The 6,935-nt window shown below is 28.3% G+C and overlaps 1 long non-coding RNA gene across 1 annotated transcript; it reads right to left on the bottom strand.

The window, feature by feature from the left end:
• Positions 1–679: 679 nt before the first annotated feature.
• Positions 680–5,187, bottom strand: LOC146995031 (uncharacterized). The gene is made up of 2 exons (XR_015043683.1): positions 4,986–5,187; positions 680–822 (listed from the first exon to the last, which is right to left on the bottom strand). It is a non-coding gene; the product is annotated as an uncharacterized LOC146995031 (long non-coding RNA).
• Positions 5,188–6,935: the final 1,748 nt, after the last annotated feature.

Below are 6,935 nucleotides of genomic sequence, written 5' to 3'. Positions count from 1 at the left end.
GTTTTTGGAAATGCCTTGATCCTATAATTATATTTTTCTCTGCTATGCCTAGAAAATTAAGAAAAGAATGTAAAAACTGAAGATAAAGAATTCAGCATTAATAATTGATATGATAGTAGTAATAAACTAAAAATTTTTTAATGAAAAATTGATAATGCATAATGGCTCCTTAAAATTTTAATTTTCTATCCTACTATTAATGGAACTAATTTAGCACTATAATCAAAATGACTCAGATTTTCTTTCTTTAACTGATGTCAAAAATACGATGATTATTTCAAAATTCCTGTGGATGATTTAATTGTTCTCAAAATTTTCTATTCATTTATTAAATGGTTCAGATTAATGTTTTTGTTATCATTATTTCAAACGACTTTTTAAATCTTCGGGAAAAATGTTTAAATCTTCATTCAACAAAATTATATTTTTAGATAGATTTTTATGGAATAAAAAATTCTGTAAGATAGTATTCATTCACACAAGATATTAACTTAGTATTTGCTCATTACTTTACAAGTATTCGATGAAGTCTTTTAGTGTAACATACAGGTTACATAAGGAACCATTTCATTTTAATGTAATATTCCATAATCATATATTTTATTTCAAAAAATATCATATTTTGAAAATATTGGATATTGCAATGGATTTCGACCCTTTTTTTCCAATACACAGAATATAGAAACAAAAATAGGTTTATTTTTATTTGAAAACTATCCAAAAGGAAAATAAAATAAAAAATAGGTAAAATTTATATTATTGTTATTTTTAACTAGTTGTGAAGGTGCAGTCCTCTTCTTCTTAGGATTCAAAGCATGGCTCCTAAATAAAGAAAAAATCACATTCGTTAGAAGTACATAACATATTCTAAATTTGTTATGTGACATTTTAATTTAGAATCTCTTCATAATAATTGCATGCACTTGCACATATTCCAAATGATTTAAATCTTTTTTTTAAATTAAATAATTAAATTGCAAACAAGATTCCTTTTGGTCCTTTCATGAAATCATAAATTGCATGTATCATCCATTTTTGAAGCAAAAACAGTACAAATTTAAATAATTCATTTTGCAGAAAATAATTTGAGGTTTATTAGATATTTACTATATTTATTTGTAATATAAAATAAATCTGTAAAGTAGTTTTAATAATGATCAGATTTTTTTTAAGATTAATTTCTCTAGAAATTGAAATGTATTAAGGTAGCACTTCTCAATCTGTGGATCATACAGCTTGCCCTCATGGTCCTCCGAAGTTTCCAAAGGAGACAAAAAAATTTAGTTGAAAAATCTCAGAGTTTAAAAAGTTACATATGACAATCATCTATCACCTTTTCTCGTAAGATAGACATTTTATGAAATTTATTATTGGTTACCCTACTTACAGACTTCCCACTCAGTCTTAGCAGTAAAAGATGGATTTAAAGCACTATAACTGTGGTACTTACCACCATATATCCAAATATACTATCATATATCCACTAAGACTGTGGTCTTACCATCATATATCCAAATATAGAAGAGCCATGCAAGAATTACAAATCATCCTTCTCATTAATAATCTTGAAATATTAGAAATATAACCTTTCTTCAATGGACTTAATTATGAAATATAACGGATTTTAATTATATATTAAAATATAAGTGTACTAGTAGTAATATATGCTAAAAAATTGCTTTCGAAGGGAACAGCAGCAAGGTGATTCACAAATTATGATAATTCACATAATCTCTATTCGAAAAAAGTTTAAGAAACGCTGAAACAGGAGAATAATTAAATTATGGTTAATACTGGTAATTTCAGCCATATGCTTTAAGCTTGATGATCAACATTAAAAAATTTTCAGAAAGTGTTACTACTAAAAAAAAACTACTTTTCCACATAACATGAACTTATACGTAACAGCATTTAATACTTAGCTCACTGGCAAAATATACAAAATTTTGAAATGCAAGTATATATATATAAGGCCAATAATATAGTTATCAACAATTAATGCATGAACTCCAATTCTTACACAATTAACAAACACATGAACAATGATGTTACATGCATTCATCCTCTGAATTAACTAGTCAGTTTGGGTATTTTCTATCTTAGATGTCGCAAAAATTGATCGTGGATTTAATATTTTAAATGTTCCTCTCATAAACATTTTAATACTTGTATTTTTTACATAGAGTGTCATCTTTAGTTTTACAGATATTCATTTGTTCATTTATTACGATTAAGTTTTACAGACAGAACAGATGATACCTGATTACATTAAGTGGTATTTAAGACAAACTTACTTACTGGTACTTAACACAGTTGCTAGAAAAATATTACATAGTGAAAGACAGGGTACAAAGTCAGAATCTGAAAACTTATTGACTTACACTAAGCTATTTAATGCTTGAAATATTTATGATTAGATAATATCTTTTACATCATCAATATCTAACAGTGATATGATATACTTTAAGTATACAGTAAAACCACTCTATAACTTTTCCATAATTTTGTACAATTTTGATATTTAATGGAGGTGGTTACTTCACAAAGCATGATTCTCAGTGATAATTAATATCAATGTTTGTATCACCAGAATACTTGACATAATCACTTAAAGAGGTATACTTGCTAAGGAAGGTTTTTCTATACTTCAAACAATGGTTTACATATTTTAAAAAGTATATTTTTCTGACACTGTTATTTAAAAAGTGTATAACTCCTTCTACTCTTAAGCATAAAAATTTGAAATTTTTATGCTTAAGAGTCATTCATTTAGTTGTAACTTACAGAAAGATATCTTAAATGCCTAAAATGTTTTAATTTATGAAAAACAGCAGTTAGAGTATATTGAAGGGTGCTTCCTGTATTATCAAGGGAGCGCAAGTTTGTGCAATTCTCTGATGTTTTCTTAAGTGAAAATAGGTCGATGTGTACATGGATAAAGTCAAGGGAGTGCGCGATGCCAAGTTTGTACAATTCACAGATTTTTTTTAAGTGAAAATAGGTCGATGTGTACATGGATACCGAGTATGTGCAATCTGTCTTCGTGTAGCGGCGGTTTTGGCACACAAATTGTCGCTACACAAGCCAAAATAACATGGTCAAAGAATTGCACAAACTCGGTATCCATGTACTGCCAAAAATCGCCAAATTTTGCCAAGGGGCACCCATAAATATGCTTTTACCAAAACAAGCTTTAAGGCATACTGTCAATTACATTTTAAATTCCAGTGATTTTTCAACACTAGTTCAAATACTCTAAGCATATGTTTGCATAAGTTACATAACTTTTGTATCAGCAAAATTTATAACTTAGCAAATATGAACTATGAAAAAAAAAATATTTGAGCTTACCTTGACCCTTGGATTTACTAAATCTATGACACTTTTAACGCCAAAGAAATTCGATGACCGAAAATACGCGATGATTTATTTAATCTGGTTTTAAAATGGGTCATTTTAAGTTTGGCTATATCAACAACATATTACTCAGTATTGTTGGATAGTGAATTTGTAATTCTTTTTCATTCTTGAAATATATACACATGACAGAATTGGAATAAAAATTTTAGGTTTTTCAGATGAACTCATAGATTGAACTAATTTGTTGAATTTTATCAAGTAGTTCTTAAAAATACAACCAACGATTAATTAAAACCAACTGCAATTCAAATGGATACTCTTTGTCAAAAAGGAGCAGTAGAACTTATTTTAAACATTCAGCAATAAATAGTTTTCTGAATATATTTTTTAGCGTAACGGCAGTTTCAAACATAATAAAGAGAACAACATTCATTCTAATGAGGATAATTTTGAAAATAATTCACATTAAAATATATCTGAAAGAGATTTTTAAATGAAAAGATGACACAAAATAATTATTTTAAAAAAATACATGTTATCTCAGATATAGAAGAAATTTGGCATTGAGCTGAGTATTGAAATTAATATATGCAACTGACGTATCATTACTAATATTTCCATGATTTGATATTGAATGCTATAACTATTAAATATTAGCAAATGCATTTTATAATGAACTTTGCACCAAAATTTATAGTAAATTTATATGTAAATTTACATTGTAAGTACTAGAATGAATGTTGTACCATTTTATTAATATTTTACTTTTCAACAAGCATAAAGGAAAAAATAGAATTTTTTTTCTTTAATGTTCCTAGTATGTTACATCATAGTTAAAAATATGTCAAAGTCACGGCATTTCGATTGCCTTTTGTAAATGTTGGTTATAATGTAACTTAATAGATGCTTTATAAGTTGGTAAAGACTGTCCTGGATTAAAACTATCTTTAACACAAAAAATAATATATATTGAATACTTTTACAAATATGTAATTGCTATCCGACTATATAATCTTTTAAGGCGAACTTATCGCATGTATTAATGAAATGATATTCCATTTTTAATGTATGTTAAGTTATTTTGTCGAATTTTTTAAATATATTACATTTATTTTTTCTTTTTCGTTGAGATTAATAATAACATACATAGTGTAATAATGCTCTGAAAAATATTCTAAAGCAGTTCACGCTGGGATTAATGATAACATGTATGGAATAATAATGTTACATCTGTCAACAAAATGAAAAATATGAATATTCTAACGCGATATGTTTTAAAAGATACATAAATATTTAACATGAGAATTATTAGACTATAGATAGAACATTAATATTAAGCTTATTTGTTTTTAAACTAACATATTAACAAATTTGTTTCTGTTTATAAATATGAGCAGTTTAACTGCAGACACCTGCAGATGTAACGAATAAAAGTTGTTATTTTACTAAATGGAACATAAACTCTGTGATTTAAACTCTAACAATAATTCAACACAGGTTTATTTAGGAGCATTAGAATTATAAGCTAAACATTAAAAGAATTTAATTATAGATAGTGTAAAGAACATAACAAATACATTACATAAAATTAGTAAAATACACGTCAAACACTATTTCGAACTTACCTCGACCATAGCAAAAATAATGGCTAACATGGCGACTATCGTTGAACTCTCCCGCTAAGACGCTGTTTTTCCACCTTCTTCCTGATTGGTTCTTCTCTCTCAGCCGTTTTAAGCCACGTGATCACACGCTACGGACAAAATCCAAGCAAAACTTCTTGAAAAACTCCTGTAGAGTTTATAGTTTCGTTTGGTTCTGTGTTCGTTACAGGTATTTCCTTCGTAATTGTTCGCATTTCTGTAACTATACAAGACTTTTGTCTGTAAACTTCGAGGTTTTTTTTTACAGTGTACCGTGAAAGATGGATACCATCGAATTATAAAAGTTGGTCAAAGTTACGCTAATCTTTAATGCTGAATTCTAAACTGCATATCTATCTGAAACTCTTTCAATAAAATATCGTCAATCTCTCTACGCAATCCACCAAATAGCCATAGCTGCGGAAGTATTAGACCCGCTTTCGTTTTTGCGATTTATAGATAAGATTTCGTCGATTTCCGTTATTTTATTCGTCCCTGAGATTTTACCGATAGCTTTGTTATGGACGTTTTGAGTCTAAACTTCAAGCAGGTGATTATTCCAATCTATTGTTGTTTTGTAGGCTATATACAGCTTTTTTTCTCTACCAATAGATGTTAATTTTTTCGACCAGTGTAAATGAACCGGACTTCTGTCGTAAATATAATTCCACTGAATTTTTTTTTTTTTTTTTTTTTTTTTTTTTTTGAAAATGCAAGGTAAAAGTACATCAGTAGCAACTACGAGTAATTTATATCCTTGTTCATAAAAGCAAAAGGTGGCTTATCGAGGATCAATCGGGGTTACAATCAAATGAAGGCTCAGATGTTACGAGTGTGTTTTGACGTCCCTAACTGTCCCTATTTGACACTAAATAGGCTGCTTGGCCAGAGTAGAAGGGATAGTATAGTACCTTGCTTTCATTATAGATGCCTCTGCGTTCTTTTTCAAATTGAAAAGCCTGTCTTAAAATGACTGTAGTTCTTCTCACTTTGTGAAATCGTTTTGCTCCTGAAGAAGCAGGAACTGTGTCTGAATGTTTTTGAAATCAGTAGGATTTTATTCAATATGTACCTCAATGAAAGACTGCTTATGTAGGCATTCTTCTCTTGACCGCGTACCGTTTGGATCTAAGCGCTAACCCAGCGCGAAATCTAACTAGACAATGAAAACCTTAATAATATACAACGGCTCATAAAAAGTTAACTTTTAATTACAATAATGTATCATATGATATATATAATGTTTAATATGCGAAATGCCGAACTATAACCCAAGTCCGCAAGCAAACTGGTCCGAGAGGTTCCAAAGTGGTCGTGGTAACTTTTACGACGTCTTTGCAACGTTACGAAGAAGCAAAATATTTGCCGTTGCATTTCGGCAATTTGCCGACATCGCTGAAACGTCATGATATGACAGCTTTTAGATGTGGTCGTTTCAGCATCTTTTTCATAGTTCATCAGCGTTACTTTTAGAATGAAAAGAGACTAAATCTGCCCTTTTAAGAATCTGAAGTCCTCATAAGATTTATTTTGCAATGTTTCATGAACTTTATTTCATCTAAATATATTAATCTAGGGTAGATTCATCTAATGAAATATAAGTTTAATATAAATGCTTGAATTATTAAATTTAGTTAATGCTAAAAATACGTACTAAATTATTGTTAAAATTTTGTTAAAATAATTAATACTTAAAATATTTTTTATAAATATTATAGCAAAATATTTAAAAATGAAACAAATCTATAAAGTAAGTTATGCATTTTATATATTTTAAAAAATCATATTTTCGAAATCAATGCAAATCACATGTTAACAATTATTTTACTGCTGAAATATGACTTTATTTATTATTTTTGAAGTAAGAATGAATTTATTTGAATTAATATGCTGACATAATATGAAACATTTTTACCGGATACAGAGCAAAAA

The sequence above is a fragment of the Stegodyphus dumicola genome, chromosome 10, assembly GCF_044657685.1.
Source record: "Stegodyphus dumicola isolate Sdum_Otavi_A_Nest chromosome 10, ASM4465768v1".
In the NCBI taxonomy this organism is placed as follows: Eukaryota; Metazoa; Arthropoda; class Arachnida; order Araneae; family Eresidae; genus Stegodyphus; species Stegodyphus dumicola.
The sequence above is the reverse complement of the archived record's forward strand: the minus strand, read 5'-3'. Positions and strand labels throughout refer to the sequence as shown.